The sequence below is a fragment of the Felis catus genome, chromosome E1, assembly GCF_018350175.1.
Source record: "Felis catus isolate Fca126 chromosome E1, F.catus_Fca126_mat1.0, whole genome shotgun sequence".
Taxonomy (NCBI): domain Eukaryota; kingdom Metazoa; phylum Chordata; class Mammalia; order Carnivora; family Felidae; genus Felis; species Felis catus.
The window spans coordinates 4,570,911-4,592,756 of record NC_058381.1 but is presented as its reverse complement, the minus strand read 5'-3'; the positions used below and the strand labels follow the sequence as shown (position 1 = coordinate 4,592,756).

General features: G+C 45.8%; 1 non-coding gene across 1 annotated transcript; it reads left to right on the top strand.

The window, feature by feature from the left end:
• The first annotated feature begins 20,556 nt into the window (after positions 1–20,556).
• LOC111557910 lies at positions 20,557–20,687 on the top strand. The gene has a single exon (XR_002738319.1). It is a non-coding gene; the product is annotated as a small nucleolar RNA SNORA25 (small nucleolar RNA).
• Positions 20,688–21,846: the final 1,159 nt, after the last annotated feature.

Genomic DNA, 21,846 nt, shown 5'->3' with positions numbered 1-21,846 from the left:
CTAAGGAACAATTGTGAGAACAAGGTCCCCAAAAAGCTCACACTGTGGAGAGATTCAGACATACCCTGAGCACCCCCTCTGAGCTCACCTGCTGTACAAACATCGCCTCCCGGGGTGGACCCGAGGGAGCCAGGGGACCCTCTTGGACCTTCTTTCAGGTTCATATTAGCCCCAAGCAGCCACGAAGCTAGGGAGAGTCAGGAGGAAGGCAGAAGTTGGGGTGAAGACGATGGGGATGCAGAAGAGAAACTTCCACCCAGGGGTCAAGAGCAAACTGGGAATTCCCAAAATATTTCCTTTTGTTTTTTCCTCTCTAGCATGTGTGTCCTTCATAAAACCCCTAACAAAAGCTGCCAAAATTCTGTTTCCAAATGTTATGCAAATCAGCCCTCCTGCCCCTGCCTCCTCTTGGGGCTAAGGGAGAAACTGATCCGACAAAGAGGACCGATGCCCTTGCTGAGCAGAGTCCAGAAGATACCGTGTCATGGCGGCAGTTGGGGGGCAGGGACAGTTACAGTGTCCCCCCCCATGATAACCTACAACCTGGACTACTGGGATTCCTGGAGAAGGGGTGACAGATCGGGCTCATTTGTTTGTAGGCACTCCTCCTGACAGTCATTAGCCCAGGGTGACACCACCTTTGGAGACCCACTTCCCCACTTCCCCACTTCCCAGGACAGACTCAGGGGTCTGGGACTTCCCATCAAGGTTTCTCCTTAGACTTCATCTTGTTCTGAAAGAATCTGGTTGCAGGGAGCCTGGGTGGCTCAGTCGGTTAAGCGTCCGACTTCCGCTCAGGTCATGATCTGGTAGTTTGTGGGTTCGAGCTCCACGTTGGGCTCTGTGATGACAGCTCAGAGCCTGGAGCCTGCTTCATATTCTGTGTCTCCCTCTCTCGCTGCCCCTCCCCAGCTCATGCTCTGTCTCTCTCTCTCTCTCAAAATGAAATAAACATTAAAAAAAGAAAAAGAAAAGAAAAAATGTGGTTGCCCTTGAAACTAAGGAACAAGGGGAAATGGTATCTCCCAAAGAGTGTGAGACCTTCTGGAGCCACACAACCCCAAGGGCAATGATATTGACTGCTTACCATATTCTATATACCTTTTCAGCTAGGGGTGTCCCCCTAGAACACCCCAAGAGAGATACTACTGTGCCTACTGTGCCCATTTTGTATTTGCAGAAACAGAGGTTAGGGTTTGCCCAAAGCCACCCTGTAGATAGAGAAGGAGCCTGGATTTGACCGTGGGGAGGACCCTAGAGCCCACACTCTGCAGCCCCTCATTACGTTGCCCTCCAACAGCAGAAGAGGGCAAGAAAGAAGATCCCAGCCTGCTGTTGTCTGCAGCCTTCGGTCGCTCTCCAGTCTTTGCTTGAACCAGATAACAGAACCCCCACAGCCTTTGGGGTCACAAGGGGCTTCCTTGGGGCAACTGTGCCTCCACTGTCTTACCTGGACCCCTGCTCACTGGGCTCTGGGACCCCAAAGCAGGGGCTCAACGTCTTGCTGCTGATCTGGCAGTGTTGTATGTGTTCACAGAAAGTCATGTGCTGTGAGTCAGACACACAACATCCTGACCTCCCTAGCCTGGCTTTATCACAGACGTCCCTGTGGGGGTAGTTCTAGAACCTTCCGCTTGGGTGAGTACAAGGTACAGAATTGATAGTGACAGTCGTTCTGTATTTGGGGTAGAGAGCGTCCCCTCCAATCTCTCTCTCTCTCTCTCTCTCTCTCTCTCTCTCACACACACACACACACACACACACACACGCACACACAAGCTTTTCATTTCCCGTGCACCACAATGGCTTTCCTTCTTCGACAGAAGAACAAAGCCTTTTAAAGCCCTAGCCTGTACAATCACCACCAGCCTATTTCCAGGGCATTTGTGAGGGTCCCTTCATTACCACTGGCTCCTCTTTCTGCCCTGCCAGTGTTTTAAGGCTTTTCTTTAACCATCCTATTCTCTCCGTGCAACATGGAAGCGTGCCTCTCGGACCCCTGTCGCTCTTTTCTGCTTTGCGCTCCCCTCTTTCGTCCTTCCTTTCATGGTTCAGACTGATGTGTGCCCAGTAGGTTGTGTGAAGTCTCCCGCTATGACCCTTTCATCTTCAGCCTGCCGTATCTGCGGTGTTTTCATGGTTGCACCCTGCGGTGGGACCCATTCCCTCCTCATCCCTAGACCTGGAAAGTTGTAGCAGGCCTGCTCAATTTCTATAAATGCTGGCCCATAGGGTTCCCTCCCCCCCGCGACTATTTTTGTTGACTTTAACCTGGCTGGAACCAGAATGTCAACCCCATGAGGACAGTACCCTTCCCGCCATGTTCCATACTACATCCCCAGTACCTAGGACAGCACCAAGCACCCAGTAGGATCTCCGTCAATATCTGAAGTTTGTTAAATGAATGACTCAACTCACCCACAACTATTCAAGTCATATCCCAACATACATGCATTCATGAGGGAAAGCATAAAGGAGTGGTTCAGAGAGCAAGATGTGAATGCTGTTGTGCCAACCACCAGCCAGATGACCACAGGCAAGACGCTTAGCCCCCTGTGCCTTGATTTCCTCATCTATAAAGTGGGGTTATCGGTAATACCTATCTCAGGGCATTGGGAGGAGTAAATGAATCAATACACGTTAAGCACCTAGAACCATCTGGTGTGAAGTGAATAAACGCTCAGTAAACGTTCGATAAACATTAGCTATGACTGTCATTATCCGCTCTATAAACCCAGTGTGTACAAGTGATAAAAAGATGTGTCCAGCATGTGGGACAGCTGGACAGTGTCACAGAGGCCAGAATGAGGGGATCCTGGGGACGATAGCAACTATCCCCATGTGGGGCAGATTGGGAAAGGCTAAGCTGGGTCTTGAGGGTTGACTTGGAGAAGGTCAGACACAAGGTAGGGCATGTGAGTGAGGTGTGAGGAGGGAGGTGGGCATAAGGCTGGAAGGGTAATTCCAGACCAGCCTGTTAAAGACTAAGTACATTATGGTTAGTGTACAATTAAATAAAATGAAAGAAGTGGACTATGCAGAACTCTGTCCTCAAAATATACCTAAACTAGGCTTTCCTTTTTCATTTTATTTTATTTTTTTATTTTTAGTATTTATTTTGAGAGAGAGAGCACGTGAGCAGGGGAGGGACAGAGAGTGAGAGAGAGGGAGAGAGAATCCCAAGCAGGCTCCATACTGTCCGTGCAGAGCCCGATGCAAGGCTTGAACTCACGAACCGGGAGATCATGACCTGAGCTGAAGTCAGACACTTAACCAACTGAGCCACCCAGGCGCCCCAGGGCTTTCCTTTTTTGGACCAATCCCAAAGTCCAGTAGAACTTGGCTGGTAAGTCACAAGGGAGTAGTCACTTTTTCCGAGCCCATTCTCCATGCCTGGTGCCTTTTCAACTCATTTTAAGGTATCTGTTGACATGACAGACCTTAAGACTTATTTAAAAAGACCTTAGAGGAAGCAAAATGAAATCTACAATCCAACCATATGATCATATCACAGACCTCATTTCTTTTAATTTGCCAAACCTTCTGCTTTCAAACCAACAACAGCCTTTTAAGGCAAAGTCTCAATAATTTGCTCATTCAACACATATTTAATAAGTACCTACTATGTGCATGGCACTGTTCAGGAACTTGAGAATAAAATACTGTGAAAAACAACTAGAAATCCACACCCTCTGTGGAGCTTGATTCTGAGAAAGGATTTCTTAAAAAAATTTTTTTAGAAAGAGAGAACGCAAGAGCGTGAGCAGGACAGAGGGTCAGAGGGAGAGAGAATTTTAATCAGGCTCGATGCTCAGTGCAGAGCCCAACGAGGGGCTCGATCCCACAATCCAGGGATCATGACCTGAGCCAAAACCAAGCATCAGACGCTTAACTGACTGAGCCACCCGGGCGCCTCCCAAGAAAGGATACTTTTAACTTACTACTGATGTAGGGCAACATGTGGCATTTGCCACAACAGTATATTGGATTCCCTATAAAGGGATTTTATGCATTCAAGCTCAGGTCAAGAGGTAGGTACAGTCACAGGTATTAGGGAAAGTCCAGTCGGAAGACAGTCATCAACCAGGCTTCTGACTTCCCACACCCTTGGTTCTTTCCAAGGTCAGTCTCTGGGATCCAACTTCCCACCTCCTTGTTCCTCACTGCCTCAGCCAAGCATGGGCAGACCATACGTTAGGAACGTATTTGGCTGCACGTATCAGACAACTCAACGACAAAGGTTTAAATGATGCAGACATTTGTTGAAAGTGGTCTCACTGTTCGTCTGGTAGCTGTGACATTCTAGCTCTCTGTATCTTTTTCTTCTTTTCTTCTTAGTGGGTTGCCTCTTCTTCCACATTCTTGCAACATCACGATCCCGGGATGGCCGTCCTAACTCTACGCCTCGCTTCTCTACCCAAGATGTATCAAGGAGGGAAAGACAAGACCATTGAGCTCTCGACTTGCCCCTTATATAAGGGAGACACATTTTCCCAGTAGCCTAAGAGGACACCCTCTTCTTATGAGTGGCCCAAACCAGACCACATCGAACTCCAGGAAGACGGGGAAATTCTGCATTGGGATTTCCAGCTTCCATAGTGAGAGGCAGTGAGAGAAAGAGGAAGGCCAGGAATTTCTGGCCAACAACAGTGTTTGCTGGAAAAACCTTCACAGAGAAACCACAAGACATCAGAAACGGAAAGTTACTCGAGCCATTTTAGCCTGGGAAGTTTTTGAAAATGGAGAAAAACGGCACATTTTAGGCTGAGTTCAAACATGGAGTTGGACAGAGCTAGACCCACCTTAGGAAAAACCTTAGGCTGGAAAAAGCCCTGTGCTGGAGGCAAAGCTTCTGTGTTCAGAGGCATGGCTCCCAGTTCTGTGGCCCAAGGAAAGTCAGTCCCACAAACCTAGATGATGGGTTACATTGTGGACTAGACAGAAATCAAAGACTTTGCCGCTGATAATATGGTTTCATCAGCTGTTAGGGATTAAAAGCCAGAAGGGGGGGGGGCAACTCCCACCTCATGTTGATCACACAAGCCCGTCAACCTAAGACATGATTTTGTCAGAAATAAGGAGCCAAAACCACTTTCCCATCAAGAATGTTCTTTTCCGGAGGGAGGAGCCAAGATGGCGGAACAGCATGGAAGTTTTTTTGCGCGTCTCGCATCCATGAAATACAGCCAGACCAACACTAAACCATCCTGCACACCTAGAAAACTGATCAGAGGATTAATACAACAATCTGCACAACCTGAACCACAGAACTCAGCAGGTACCCGGCGCGGAGAGGTGAACTGGGGAGAGAGAAGTCGCGAGGGCAGGGAGCCGTTTTGCATGCGGAGAGAGGACGGAGACGGGCGGGGGCAGGGGAATAAGACGGGAAAAGCACCCCCCTCCAAAAGCAGCTGGAGAGAAAGTGGAAAAGTGGAAACAGCCGCAGGGACTGAACTAAAAAGGAGAGAGGAGAGAGGAGAGGGTTTAAATTCCATTCAGACTGTAAACAGGGTGGGGGTCAGAGTCTGAAACTCCGCAGCTCGGTACCTGGCGGTGCTCTGGTGGGAAGGGCGAATCCCCAGGAGCAGAGTGGAGTCCGGGGGTCTTCAGGCCACACGGGGAGAGGTGGTTCCCCGGCTGGGAGGACAGCTGGTAGAGGCTGTGTGGGTCCCCCAAAGGCAAGGCCCCAGTGGACCCAGGAGGACAACCACATTCGCCGGTGCTGGAACGAGGTCGCTGGGGGCGAAGCCTAGTGCCAGACGCATATTGTGATTTTCCATAATCCCAGAAATGCTGCTGCTACACGATCTCGCGGACTTTTTCTGGGGCGGGCTGGCACCCGGCCGCAGTCTCTGGGCATCAGCAGCAGCACAGTCCCGCAAACGTTTCCGGGTGCGGCCGGCACCCGGCCATTGCTCGGTGAGACCCTCCCACAGGGGGGCAGAACGGGTCAAAGCCACAGTCCTTCAGAAGTAAGGGGTCGGGAAACACAGCCGCACCTGAGGCAAAACTCAGGAGGGAGGTGCTGCCTGGGGCTTGGTCACAGGTATCTTGCGATACTGGAGACCGGGTAGCTGGGTGACCCCATTTTCACTGGCTCCCGCGCATGCGCCTACGCACCTACAAGGAGCACAACGATCAACCCCAGTAAGCCAAGCAGCGCCACCTAGTGGAGGACGGGGCCGTTGCACTAGGCCCCGCCTGACTGGGCCAACCTCGCTCTTCAGGAACACATGTCTCCACCTGCTTAGTTTATGGACTATAAAGCGCTTCATAGTTTGACTTCTAGGGGAAAACAAAACAAAACAAAACAAAACAAAACAAAACAAAACAGAGTATTCTTTTCCCCAGGGGCGCCTGGCCGGCTCATTCGGTAAAGCATGTGACATTTGATCTCAGGGTTGTGAGTTCAAATCCCAGGTTGAGCATGGAGCCTACTTAAAATAATAATAATAATAATAATATCCTTAAAAATATTCTTTTCCCTATGGCCTTTTGTAGCAACGTGGATGGAACTGGAGAGTGTTACGCTAAGTGAAATAAGTCATACAGAGAAAGACAGATACCATATGTTTTCACTCTTATGTGGATCCTGAGAAACTTAACAGAAGACCATGGGGGAGGGGAAGGAAAAAAAAAAGTTAGAGAGGGAGGGAGCCAAACCATAAAAGACTCTTAAAAACTGAGAACAAGGGCGCCTGGGTGGCTCAGTCGGTTAAGCGTCCGACTTCAGCTCAGGTCACGGTCTCGCGGTCCGTGAGTTCGAGCCCCGCGTCGGGCTCTGGGCTGATGGCTCAGAGCCTGGAGCCTGTTTCCGATTCTGTGTCTCCCTCTCTCTCTGCCCCTCCCCCGTTCATGCTCTGTCTCTCTCTGTCTCAAAGATAAATAAACGTTAAAAAAAAACATTAAAAAAAAAAAACTGAGAACAATCTGAGGGTTGATGAGGAGGGGAGGGCGGGGAGGGTGGGTAAGGGATATTGAGGAGGGCACCTTTTGGGATGAGCACTGGGTGTTGTATGGAAACCAATTTGACAATAAATTTCATATTAAAAAAAATATCCTTTTCCCCAACCAGCTGAATTGGATCCTTTATCCAAGTTATGTAAATACTTGCTACCATCATTATGATGGGTCTAAATATCTCATTTACACGGGACGGGGTCTTGAGCTCCCACGCATGAGACCTTGGAAAGTGACAATTCAGTCAAAACAAAAGCTTGGCATAACACAGTAAAAGGGAAAAGAAAAACCCCAAACAAAGTTTTATGTGTGTCTCTGCACATGTGTTTGTGAGAAAACACACCCACACATAACGTTAAAAGGCCACACCGCCCTGATTACCTCCTAAGCCCAGGCATGTCCCTGTAGTTCTGACCACATTCGAATGTCTTAATTCAACATGATTTTGGACACCCACGATTCCTTTCGTTCAGCTGGACAAGAAAAGCCAGCTTGCTCTGCAAAAAGAATACAACTTATCATCATGCTTCTGTGTTGGGAGACATTCTCAGTAAAATTTGAGCCCAGCCTCTGAACTTGCAGATTTATCTGCCTATTCTTTATTCATTTATCTACCTATCCACACACCTATATTATCTATCTATCTATCTATCATCTATCTATCATCTAAGCATCCATCCATCCATCCATCCATCCAACAAACACTAACTCATTTCTTTGGAGCTCATGAGATTCTTTGGAACTCATTTCAGTTCACTAGCCTCACTTCCTTGCCCAGCAAGCCTTCACTTGTCCACAGGGAATGCCTTACCTCTTTTCCATTTTGTGAAAGCCCACTGATCCTTAAAATTCAGGTCCAACTCTTTTTATTTAAATAATCTCTACGCACAATGTGGGGCTCTAACTCATGACCCCACGATCAAGAGTTGCACGCCCTACCGACTGAGCCAGCCAGGCGCCCCCCGTTCAATTCTTTTTGGGAAGATCGTTCACAGACTCCTACTGTAAGCCCACACTTTAATCTTCCCTCTTAACTTTATGGTACTAAGGTTCTGTATCCCTCTTGTGTTATGTTATAAATTTTTGCCTTCAAGATCTCGCCAATGTTGAAGTGCATTGCTCTTGTATGTTGCAACTGAAACATTCTGACTTATTTCTTACCTCCCCACGAAAGTTGTAAACTCTCTTAATGGAGAGACTATGGTTTTTTGACCCCTTTGCAACCTCCTTCCACAGCCTGCCTCTTACATAACGTTATGCAAATGGTAGGCACTCAACAAATAGGTTTGGATTGGATGTGCAGTTTCCCCATCTGTTAAGTGGGGATAATACTGGTGTTATAGCGACAGGTGAGGATTAATTGAGACGGTGTCTGTTAAAGAGCTTCTTAAACTGCAAAATCCCGAAGACAGTATGATGGGGAATACTGCTTCATTTTTTAATAAAAAATGAACAATAATCAATAGCCACATGCCGGATTGTCTACAATCTGAATGAACGAGAACTTTTCAGTAAAAAAATGTCATTAGTACATACGGAATCACTGGGTCTTGTGCAGGGTACCAAAGCTACAATGTGGATGAAAAAGCCCCTGTATTTAAGGAGCTCACTTTTTAGCAAAGGAGAAGAAATATAAGTGCCTATGACTGTATATGAGGATGGAAAGAGCCCCATAACACAGACACAAAGTACTCACAGACACTCAAGCGATTCCTTAATTCTGCCTGGGGATTAGGAAACACTTCAAAGAGGAGCCACCATTTGAGCTGATCCTGGAAGATGAAAAGAAATTCGGTAGATGGAGAAAGAGAAAAAGAGCATTCTAGAGAAGAAAGAGCAGAGACGTTCTGGACGACTTGGGGTGGGGGGAGGGGGGTAAGAGGAGCCAGGATTATCTAATCACAACCTAAAGGCCAAGGGAAAAGGGTTGGGAGAGTCAGACCCAGGGGCTGATGCATGGATCATGTCCCCGGAAGGGGCTTCAAAAGCCACGTTGAGGAGTGTGGACCTGATTCCGAAGGTAATACAAAGCCACAGAGGAGGGGGATTGATCAGTAGATTTGCATAGAGTAACGAATCCCTCAAAGACCCACAATCCCTTTCCATCTCCACTGTGTCAACGCTATCACTTTATTCCTGGGGTGCTTGCAAGATGGCCAAATGCCAGTAACACATCCAGGCACAAGCCAATCCTGAAGCATCCTCCCAGGAGATGCGCCTCTCCGGGTCTCTATGGGTCACAGGGCCTGGTCAGATGACACAGTCGTTCACCATGGCTGGCTTGGACCAGTCTTCTGGGGTTGCATGATCATGGAGAGTCAACCGTGATGTCCACTGAAAAGACCCTGGCTGCCAGCATGAAGATGGGCTCCGGGCGGAGTGTGAAGGCAGGGAGACCACTTGATAAGACAGCCCAAGAGGACTGGCGTAAAGTAATCAGACCTGGACCGGGGATGCGGCTGTGGGTATGAGGGAGGAGAAGAACCGGAAGACACGTCTTGCGTGTGAAAAAGAACTTGCCAACTCATCATACGGGGAGTGAGAAGCCAGCAGTCACGGACGCTGCAAGCTTCCAATCTTAGGTGCACTATCGGCTGAGACGGAAGACTGGGGGCGGGGGCTCAGCTGGCATGCCCCCCACACCTGCTTGACAAAGACTGAAAACACGAGAAACAGAGGATTCATCCAACCTCTCACTTTCCCCAAGAAAGAGAGGCGGTTGATTGAAGGGCTGACTCTGATGTCATGCGACCAGTCTCCCATCACTTACAAACGGAGAACCTTGAGTAAGCTTCTATCTCCTCACCTGTGAAATGGCTCTCCCAATGCCTCGCTCGTGGAATCGTTGTGTCCAGGGCTCAACCTGGCTCCTGCCTGGCATGTAAGAGACATCGTGGCAGAATAGACGAGAAAGGACACCAGGGCACTAGCCCACTCACTGCCTGACCTCAGTCTAATTATCTGAACCTCCATTCATTCATCTGGAAGGTGGAGATACCCACTCATGGGGCTGCTGAGATAATCATATTAGAAGAAACGTCAAGGGGCGTCTGGGGGGTTCAGTGGGTTGAGCGTCTGACTTCGGCTCAGGTCATGATCTCACAGTTCATGGATTCAAGCCCCGCATCGGGCTCTGTGCTGACAACTCAGAGCCTGGAGCCTGCTTCGGGTTCTGTGTCTCCCTCTGTCTCTGCCCCTCTCCCGCTCTCTCTCTCTCTCTCTCAAAAATAAATAAACATTAAAATTTTTTATTAAAAAAAATGAAGGTGAAGAGAAGAATTGAGGCTAGGAAAGAGAAATAGGGTGGGGAGGAAGGGGGACAGTAATGTGCAAGGGGGCCAACAGTGCAAACTCTGGCCCCTGGAATTTAATGGTGCTGACAGCAACCTCTTTTCTTCCCTTTTCTCTTCTTTTCTTTTCTTTTCTTTTTTTTCTCTTTTCTTCTCTCTCTTCTCTTCCCTTTTCTTTTCTTTTCTTCCTCTGAACCAATTCTGTGGCATGCTATTTGCTATTTTCTGACTGCAAAGCCCCATTTTGTTACTGCCTGTTTGCTCTGCCTGGTTATCTAATCTTTCTGAGAATTCTGCGTGCTACCCCTTGACCTCAAAATTATGGTTTTTCTGCTTCAATCTGTTTCCGTTGTTCTATGTGCTTCTCCCGGGGACCTGCCCACACAAGCACCCAGTAGGATGCCTGGCGCGGAGTGGGAATTTCAAATTGGTTCCTTTCTCCCTCCGGCCACTTAGTCTCCGCGTCTTTCCTTCCACTCGTGTTTTGTTCAAGTTACGTGATGCTCTGATGAGAGGGAGGAAAACCACTCTCATGTGAAGAAAACATGGAGTCCCTCCGTCCCGTAACCACTCACCTCACTGTTGCCCAGAAAAGATCGTCCCACGGGCTAACAAAATTGGGGTGGAGAATAGCCCTCGGTTTTTAAAATAAAAGCAGTTTTGAGGGCTAACATGAACTTGTTCGCCAAGCCCCAAGACATGACACTAGGGGACATCTGTCAATGCTTGGAAGCAGATTCTGGGGAAGTCAGAAGCAGAACTCATTGACATGATCATGGCCTTTCGGATTTCAAATGCTGACACATGTAATGAAGTAAGCAGAAGAGGTAGACTGTAACAAAAATATCCGGGCACACAAAAGGTTTGTTTAATTCATGGGTTGTGAAACCGTATCAGATGCCAAAGAGGACACTGGGGAGTTTTAAGAAGTACATCCTTAATATTCTTGGATGAAGACTGCCCCTGGTTTCTGCAAAACACCCTGCGTATGACTCAGAATATTCTTTCATTTTTCCAAGCCTGCTTCCCCAGGCTCTTCCCTATGAGACACTCCAAATCTTCCAGTAATCTTTTCTTGCATATGTTAACTGGAGTCTGTTTCTATTATTTGCAACCAAGGAGCCCTGACTGAGTCAACTCATTATGGCAATAGTAACGATCCGTGGTTGTTAGAAAGTTTCTCCCTGTTAGCAAGCTACCCCTCTCTGCTCCTACCCCTTTTCTGTTTTCTGTTTTCTGCAGCAACTTTGAGCCAATGTTCTCCATGCGATGGGCCTTCAATCATTTAAGGACAAGATACTTTCCCTTAGTCATTTATTTCCTGGGATAAATAGCCCTGATTTCTCAACAGTTACGTAGAACGTAATTTCCAGCTTGGTCAACATTTCTGGTACCACTCCTGTGAACCCTAAAAAATGCAACCCCCAACACAGGAGCGTGAAAGTTGTAATGTTTCTCCCGGTCTCCTCCCTAATTACATCAATGACCACCTTTTTATTTTGTTTTTAAGTTTATTTATTTATGTTGAGAGAGAAAGAGAGAGGCAGAGAGAGTGAGCACAAGCGGGGGAGGGGCAGAAAGACAGAGAGAGAATCCCCAGCAGGTTTCACAGAGCCAGACTCGGGGCTCAGTCTCACGAACCCTGAGATCATGACCTGAGCCAAAATCAAGGGTCTGATGCTCAGCCTACTGAGCCACCCGTGCGCCCCCAAATGACCACTCTTTTTAGCAGCAACATCACATTGTTGGATTACATTAAGTGTATTGTCAGCTAAAACTAATTTTTAAAGCGCATTGCTTCATCACATAGGTAACACATAATCTTTGAAAATTAGAAAATGCAAATAAAGAAAAGATAAACTTTAAAAACTCTCACAACCCACCACCTAGTGATAATCACTATAAATACATTCATGTAAAATCTTCCAGATTATTCCCTATGTTTATTATCTTGGATTTTCTATTCGTCCTACACTACCCCCAATGTATACTATGTATTTAACTAGTACCCTCTGGATAGGTTCCTTATACTTGTGTTTTGTATCACAATTGCAAACAATGCTTGGATTGACATCCTTAAATAACCGTCTCTGAGTGTTTCTCTGACAATTTTTCCCAGCTTTATCGGGATACAATTGACATTTAACATTGTATAGGTTCAAAGTGTACCACGTGTTAATTTGACACATTTATATATTGCGAAATGATTGCCACTGTGGCATTAGCTAACACCTCCAGCTCATGACATAATTACTATTTATAAACGTACTCTCTACTCCCAACGTGGGATTTGAACTCACAACCCTAAAATCACAAGTTGCATGCTCTACTGACTAAGCCAGACCCGACGCCCCATTACCATTTCTTTTTTGCGGTGAGAACATTTAAGATCTACTCTCTCAGCAACTTTGAAATAATAGAGTATTATTAGCTATAGCCACCTTCTGGTAGGGTCCCCTCCCTACGGAAGGAATCAAAAAACCCTCAAGGCAACTTGGCTATATGGGTACGTGACAACGTCCCTCACCACCTTGTAACATGAGACCACTTAATCAGACTACAGGTTTGTATGTTACCATACATGGGAGACAAAGAAGTAAAAAATATATAGAAAGTTACGTCATGTGGCATTCAGGACTCAGTTCTTCCGGTATGAACCCAACTGAGATGTTCCGGAAGAAATAAAAAGAAAGAAAAACCTCAGTGCCACAACTCTCTGTGCGAGAATCCTGCTACAACCTTGCTGTACATGACATCTCCAGAACTTGTTAATCCTATAACTGGAAGTTTGCACCCTTTTGCCAACATCTCCCCATTCCCCCAACCCACAGTGCCTTACCATGAGGGAGAGAGAGAGAGAGGGAGAGAGAGAATCCCACACAGGCTCCTCTCTGCTAGCACGGAGTCTGGTGCGGGGCTCAAACCCACGAACCCCGCCACGAACCCCGAGATCATGACCTGAGCCAGAATCGAACGTCGGTTGCTCAACTGACTGAGCCACCAGGGGCACCCTGATTTCTTAAAAATCCCTAGAGGTTGAATTGCTAGTTCAAAAGATATGTGTTTTCTTGGGAGGCTTTTAATGATCTGTCACCAAATTACCCTCCAGAAACCAATTTATACTCCCACCAGCAGATTATAAAAGGCTTTAAGACTCCTGGAATTCTCACGTGACAGCCTGCCATGCCGGGTGTCTGTAACCAGTAAGTGATTTTAAGCTCGATGAAATACTGTATTTACACTTCTTTAATTTTGTTTAATTGGCTCTTGTGTCTCTTTGCCACCTGTTGGGATTATTATTACGTTAGAGATTCAGTCTTACCTCTTGAGAGTCAAGTAGGAGTTTGAAGAGTCTTAAGATTCAGTCAAGCATAGGAATACTCAGCCATTCTGGCTTTGCATCACCTGCAAATCTTACTTAATATCTCCGTGGTTTTCATCCAAGTCACAGAGGACACCATTGAAGAGAAGGTGGCCGTGGCGCCTGGGCGGCTCAGTTGGCTAAGCATCTGACTTCGGCTCGGGTCATGATCTCATGGTTCATGGGTTCGAGCCCCGTGTCGGGCTCTGTGCTGACAGCTCAGAGCCTGGAGCTTGCTTGGGATTCTTTGTCTCCCTCTCTTTCTGACCCTCCCTTGCTCATGCTCTGTTTCTCTCTCTCTCAAAAAAAATAAAAAATATTAAAAGAGAGAGAGAGAGAGAAGGCAGCTAAGAAGCGGGTCCCCTGGCAATCTACGAAGCACGCCTTCAGCCTGAGAGATAATTACCTATGAGCCTACCTAACAACCCTGGTCGCAGTTTACATGGCATCAGCTCTTTCTCAAGGACCCACCCACGATCCAGCAACTAATGTGGTGGCTGGCACCTCAGGATGGGGCTCCAACATTATGATCAGTGTCTGCTCTGGCTGGTCGATACCCAGGGGACGTCAGTGGCTAAGTATTATTAATATCATGCTTGTATCCATGGACCGACTACCCAGATGAGACATGTTAGTAGTTTGCCATATTGTCTTAGAGATCTTGGTTGTTTGTGGGTTTTATTTTTTTGTTTTGAGGAAACGCAGTTAAAACTCTCAACCCCTTCCCACCTCCTAAAGGAGGAGTAGCTGTGGCTTTTGTGTTTTTAGTACGCTTATATGTATCCATGAACATTGTATCCATGTATCCATGTACATTATGGATGTTTTTAATTTGAAAATGTTGCATGAGTAACATTGCATGCGTGTATCTTCCCAGGACTAGATATTGTGCTTTGAACTGTATCTATATTGATACATATAGATCTAATTCATTCGTTTTAACTCCTTTATAGTCTCACATTTATTTTTAAATTTTTAATGTTTATTTAAAATATTTTGGGGAGAGGGACAGAGTGTGAGCAGGGGAGGGGCAGAGAGAGAGAGAGAGAGAGGGAGACACAGAATCTGAAGCAGGTCCAAGATCTAAGCTGTCAGCACAGAGCCCGACGCGGGGCTGGAACTCACAGACCGCAAGATCACGACCAGAGCAGAAGTCAGAGGCTTAACCGACTGAGCCACCCAAGTGCCCCTGGATCCATGCTTTCCAAACCTTATTTTCAGTTTTTCTCTATGCATACACACTTCTTATGTATTTGAGATCATATTGTACATACTGTTGTGTAACTCCCTTTTTTTTTTCATTCCAACAATAGAAGTAAACATTTCCCCCATCCAAAGTATTGCACGATATGCTCTGCAAGAAAGGACATAGGATTCCAGCACGTCAAGCGCCATCATTGATTCAACTGACCCCTGCTATTTGACACGTAGGTTGATTCAAAATTCTTCACTATTGCAAGCAACACTACCAACGTCTGATTCAACATGGCGCATGGTGACCCATTTCGATGATCGCCTCTCCAAATTCTCAAAACTTCATTCATGCAACAAATATTTCTGGAGTGTCTCGAATGGCTCCTGCACTGTTCTGGTTGGTAAGGATAAAAAAAAAAAAAATGAACAAAACGGACACACAAAGATACATTACAGTAATAAAATACCAACAATAGAATAATAATGTCGGCAGCAACCACTTATTAAATGCTTGCTGTCTGCAGGACATCATGACCTTTGTGAGCTGTTCATCCACAGACGCTATTATCAGCCCCATTTCTGGGAGAAGGTCACTGGCATTTTTACTCTCTCCTGCCCCGCCATTAGTGCAGGCGGACTTGGTGCTGAATCAGTTGAATCTGACTTCTCTCCAAAGCCTATGAGAGGAGCAAGAGGAAGATGTCACCTGGTAAAGGTGGGGAGTCCCAAGTGAGAGGCTCTTTTCATCAACGAAGGAGACAAAGATCTACTTGGAAGATCCTTGACGAGGAAGGACATGGAACCATGCTCCCCATGAGAACACAGGCAATTTGTCTTCTGCTTATTGACAAACATTAAATCATATTTTGTTGAAGAGCAAATTAAGAGATCAAACAGGGGCACCTGGGTGGCTCAGTCAGTGGAGTCCCCGACTCTTGATCTTGGCTCAGGTCATGATCTCGAGGTCTGTGGGATTGAGCCCCATGTCTTGAGATTCTCTTGCTCTCAAAAATAAATAAATATGGGAATGGAAACTGTGCAGCCACTCTGGAAAACAGTATGGAGCTTCTTCAGAAAATTAAAAATGGAACTACCCTACAACCCAGCAATTGCACTACTAGGAATTTATCCACCGGATACAGGTGTGCTGTTTCCAAGGGGCACATGCACCCCAATGTTTATAGCAGTGCTATCAACAATAGCCAAAGTAAGGAAAGAGCCCAAATGTCCATCCATGGATGAATGTGGTATATATATATATATATATATATATATATATATATATATATACATACATACAATGGAGTATTACTTGGCAATCAAAAAGAATGAAATCTTGCCATTTGCAAGAACGTGGATGGAACTGGAGGGTATTATGCTAAGCGAAATTAGTCAGTCAGAGAAAGACAAAAATCATATGGCTTCACTTATATGAGAACTTTAAGAGACAAAACAGATGAACATAAGGGAAGGGAAGCAAAAATAACATAAAAACAGGGAGGGGGACAAAACATAGGAGATTATTAAATACGAGAACAAACTGAGGGTTGCTGGTGGGGCATGGGGTGGGGGGATGGGCTAAACGGGGGAGGGGCATTAAGGAGGGCACTTGTTGTGATGAGCACTGGGTGTTATACGTAGGCGATAAATCACTGGAATCTACTCCTGAAATCATTATTGCACTATATGCTAACTAACTCAGATGTAAATTTGAAGAAATTATTAACTAATTAATTAAACTTAAAAAAATATCAGACAAACAAGCAGAAATACACCCATAAATACAGGGAACAAATTGGTGGTTGCCAGAGGGTAAGCATGGGCAAAATGGGTGAGGGGGGGGGAGGGAGGGGTCCAGGCTTCCAGATGTGCAACAAATAAGTCTCAGGGATGAAAAGCACGACATCAGGAATATAGCCAATGGTACTGTAACCGTGTCATGCGGTGACAGGTGGTAGGTACACTTGTGAGCACTGGGTAACGTGTAGCCTTGTCGAAGTCACATCAAACGGGCGATAAAGGAGGAGTATAAGGAAACTGGAAGCAGATTACTCCTCTCAGCTCAGAACTGGTGCCACAAAGACACTTTGTTGGGGCACCTGGGTGGCTGAGCCGGTTAAGGGTCAGACTTCAGCTCAGGTCACGATCTCGCGATGGGTGCATGGGATCGAGCCCCGCATGGGGCTCTGTGCGGACAGCCCAGAGCCTTCTTGGGATTCTCTCTCTGCCCCTCCCCCGCTCACATGTGCACACGTTTTCACCTCTCAAAACAAATAAAGGTTAAGAACAAAATTTTGTTTTTAAGGTGAATATTCACATGTACGGACCGACTTGAAAAATTCTTTCAAACTTTAGAGGAAAAGAACAAAGAAACCAAAAACATGATGAAAGAAAAGCATAGTCATGGAGGGCACCAAATGGCCATAACTATACCTTTTTTATTATTATTATTATGGTGCAAAAACAGTAGAAACTTAAAAAAAATCGTGCCACTTAAAATTAATTTAGGTAAACTCAGACGAGCATGAGAAACTTCTGGAATCAGAAACCATGAAGAAATATTTCTAAATATGAAATGCAAACAAATATAAAACATCAAGGTTATCAGATGAATGTATTGGGTTAAATTGGTTGAAGTTTTGCTTTGCTCATGGACTTGAATATTTCCTGAAGCAAATCCTTAGGAATAGGATCACCAACAAATACAGATATTTACAAGATGCTGTTAGAAGCATGAGCCAACAAGGAAGAATCTGCAAAAGTAAACATTCATACAGAAGAAAATTCTATAAAACCGTTATGTCAAGGTTTGATTTTGAATAGTGAACTAAGACATGACTTTTGTCTGCTTTTTTACTTGTCTGTGTCTTTTTTTCCTTTTTTAACACTTAATACATGTTACTTTTATCATAATAACAAAATGTAATTTAATTTTTTTTAACGTTTATTTATTTTTGAGACAGAAAGAGACAGAGCATGAATGGGGGAGGGTCAGAGAGAGGGAGACACAGAATCTGAAACAGGCTCCAGGCTCTGAGCTGTCAGCACAGAGCCCGACGCGGGGCTCGAACTCACGGACCGCGAGATCATGACCTGAGCCGAAGTCGGTCGCGTAACCGACTGAGCCACCCAGGCGCCCCACAAAATGTAATTTAATAAGCAGGTGTATGGAAGGTAATTGAAGCCAAACCATTACTGGGACTTTTCTGGAAAACCTCGTGCATGGTGAAAACAACTTGCTTAATTCTGAAGGGCTAAGTTAAAAGAGAGCTTGACTCCCAGCCAGACCCTCACAATCAATGAGCCTCATCATGGTGGCCAGCCTCCATCGACCCCCAATATCCCTGCCTCCTGGTGTTCTTGCCGTGAGATAGCTCTCCTCCCACACTGTAAGAGGGTTGGTCTGTGAGACCAACAGAATACGGCAGAAGATAATGTATGTCACTTCTGAGATTAAGTTATAAAAGACAACTTCATCTTGGCTATTCTCTTTCTTTCAGGTCAGTTGCTCTGGGAGAAGTCAGCTGCCATGTCATGAGCAATCCTCTGGAGAGGCCCATGCAGCAAGGAATTAAAGCTCTGGCCAATGGGCATGTGAGCACACCATCTTGGAAGTGGTTCCTCCAGCCCCAGTCAAGCCTTCATATGATGCGTGTCCAGCTGACATCCTGACTGAAACCACATGAGAAACCTTGAGCCAGAACCACCCAGTTAGACCACACTTGGGTTCCAGACCCTCAGAAACGATGTGAGATAATAATAGTTTGTTGCCTTAAGCTGCTAAGTTTGGGAGTAACTTGATCCACAGCAATAGATAACCAATATACCCTTTCAACCTGGATCATGAGCTTTAAAACACCAGGAAGAGGTAAGATAACGGGAAGGGGGGCAAAGGAGGATGAGGGGGATGTCTTTGAGAGGGAGCAGAGTTCTTGAGGAAGTAATTATATCTTCAACCATCGCTCCCATGCCATGAAGTATGGGGACTCTTGACCTGTCTTCTCAAACTGGTGAGCTCCAAGGGAAATAGGTCTGTGAGGTAGGAAAGTCTGGAATGGGGACACGTAACCCCTTTTTTTCTGGAGTCACTTATTGGCAGTTGGCACCCCACTGGTGTATATGCAGTTGTGGGGTATTGCGCTTGGCAGAAAGAGGATGGAGCCTCATGCCTGGCATTTCCTACAAGAAGACCCTTAGGAGAAGTTCTGCCATCTTGGGTAAAGGTGGACTGAGTCAGGAAAGCCAGCCTCGGTGACCAAGGAGGGAGTCTCCCCCGTGACAGTCAGAGTGGCTGAGGGTCTGCAAGCTTGACCCCCAGTCTTTGAAGGTCCACCCAGCCTGGGACTTTGGACAGACGTACTGTCAGGGTCATTGCCTACACCAAGTATGGCATCACAGCTGAATCCTACCTGGATTCCCCACACAGGTGGATCCAGACAAGTGAGCCGGACACTGAGGGAGGGACTGGCCAAACAGAGAAGGCTGGCCTCGCAGAGAGAGGAGAGATCCTTGTCACTTCCCACAAGGGGACCCTTGGAGCAGACAGGAGGGGCTGTTAGGAGGAAGGGAAAGGGCACCAATGGACAAGGCTGTCTTCTGCTTCCCGAGCCCTGGGCAGGGGGTCTGAACCAGACTGCGATAGAAAATACCAATATCTGAATGTGACAGAATGTTTTCTTGAAATGAAACTATTTAAAACTGGAAGTGGCAGGACATAGCTGATATTTATAAGACCGGGCTAACTTCATGTTTTCCACTGCTGAGCAGGAATCGGTTTTTGTTTTTTGTTTTTTGGGTTTTTTTTAGAGAAAAGGAAGTACGTTTAAAAATAAAGCAAAACCTTTTGTTGGCACAGGGCTAGATGGAGACCATTCAATTAAAGCTATTAAATGAGCAGTGAGACCTGAGGCATATATCCGACTTCCTCTTGAATGTTAAGTTGGTCAAGTTCCCTATGTGGGCACGCTGCATTCTTCCAAGAACTTCCGCAATTATAAATTCAGATTAAAAAAAAATTGTTTAGAGTCTCTTGCCCCTTGTGAATACCATTCCTTCTCCGACTCTACACCAACTGTCCAACGGAAACTTTTGTGATGGTGTGGGAATGTCTTGTGTCTGTCCTGTCCAATATGGCAACCTCTCACCGCACGTCCCTACTCAGTGCTGATGCCAAACAAGGGACTGACTTTAAAATTGTATTTTTTAAAAGATTCTTTTAAAGTTTTTATTTATTTATTTGAGAGAGAGAGAGAGAAGGATAGGGACAGAGACAGAGTGAGAGAGAGAGAATCCCAAGCAAGCTCCACACTGGCACAGAATCCAACATGGGGCTTGATTTCACGAACGTGAGATCATGACCTAAGCCAAAATCAAGAGTCGTATTAGCATAACCGACTAAGCCACCCAGCTGCCCCTAAAACTGTATTTTCACTAATATAAATGTACACAGCCAGCTGTGGTTAGTGCTACCATATTGGACAGAGCAGTGAGAAAGGGAGTCAGACATATTTCTTTCTACTGAACTTTTGGAAATCGGGTTTCCGACATCTGGGGAGCATCTTTGTTGGTTTGCAATCTCGGATTCCGCAGAGACAGGGACACATTGGCTCAAGAGTTCTGACACTTCCATACCACCCACCAAATTCTTCCCGATGTGTCCTCAGAATCAAATTAAGGAGAGCATTCACAGTAATGTTTACAGGGGGGAAATCTGAGCACAGACTGGATTCCGACAACATTAAGAAATTACTTAGGTCATTTCAAAGAGGGATTCAGGGACTAAAACCAAGAGCTCTTCACTCTGTGACCAAATATTGAAGTTTTCCATTGGATGTAATCGTTACTCGACCAACAGGGCTGTGGTTTCCTGAGGAGATGGAAGATAAAAAAGAAACAAATTACTAAAATTGCACGCTGCCTTATTTACAGATAAAATAATGTGCTCTCTATATTTGCTTTAGATAATGGAGTGAGGCGTGGACAGAGGAAATAAGATTGGTTGATAATTGTTGAAGCCTTGTGATGGGTTCATAGCTTCCCTTAGATTAGTCTCTCTCATTTGACATGTGTGTACTTTTTTTAATTAAAAAAGTTAAGAGCTTTAAACAAAATGGGAAAGTGCCTCTATTATGATATCAAGTAGAAGGGGAAAAAGAGGGGTGTCTGGCTGGCTCAGATGGTGGAGGGTGCAACTCTTGATCTCAGGGTTGTGAGTTCAAGCCTCATGTTGGGTGTGGAGCCTACTAAAACAAACAAACAAACAAACTACTAAGAAAAAGAAAAGAAAAAGAAAAGAAGGGTAATATGCAAGCCACAGAAGTCTAAGCACACAATAAAATGAGGAATTTACACAAATGAAAGGAAATACGCAACATAATGTAGTGGTTAGGATCCAGATGGCTGAGTTCAAATCCTGGCTAGAACACTGACCTCATTTCGGGAATTTTTTTTAGCTTTGCTCAATCTCCATCTCCTTATCTATGGAATGAGGATCATTCTGGAATGTCCCTCTTAAATTTGCAGTGAAGAGTAAGTGAACCTATTTATGAAACACTTGGCCAGCATCTGGCACGAAAGTCCTATCCCTTATATCTGGGACATGGATTTATAAGTGACCCTGTATCGTGGCCTTTGGGACATGTGTTAGGAAAGCGTCGTCTAGAAGCTTCCTCGGGCCCGGTGGGGAGGGAGGTGGGGCAGGTGGAGCGGGGTCTTGTGTCTGTGTTAGTCCTGACCCAAAAGCCTTCCACACTGATGGATAGACCTTCTTCTTTTTATTTATTTATTTTTAAGTTTTTTAATTAATTTATTTTTTGAGAGAGAGCACAAGTCGGGGAGGGGCAGAGAGAGAGGGAGAGAGAGAATCCCAAGCTGGAACTCACGAACCGTGAGATCACGACCTGAGCCGAAATCAGGAGTCGGACGCTTAACCAGCTGAGCCACCCAGGCACCCCTATCTGTTTAAGTAAACTCTACACCCAACATGGCGGGGTTGAACTCATGACCCCGAGATCAAGAGCCACATGCTCTACCAATGGAGCA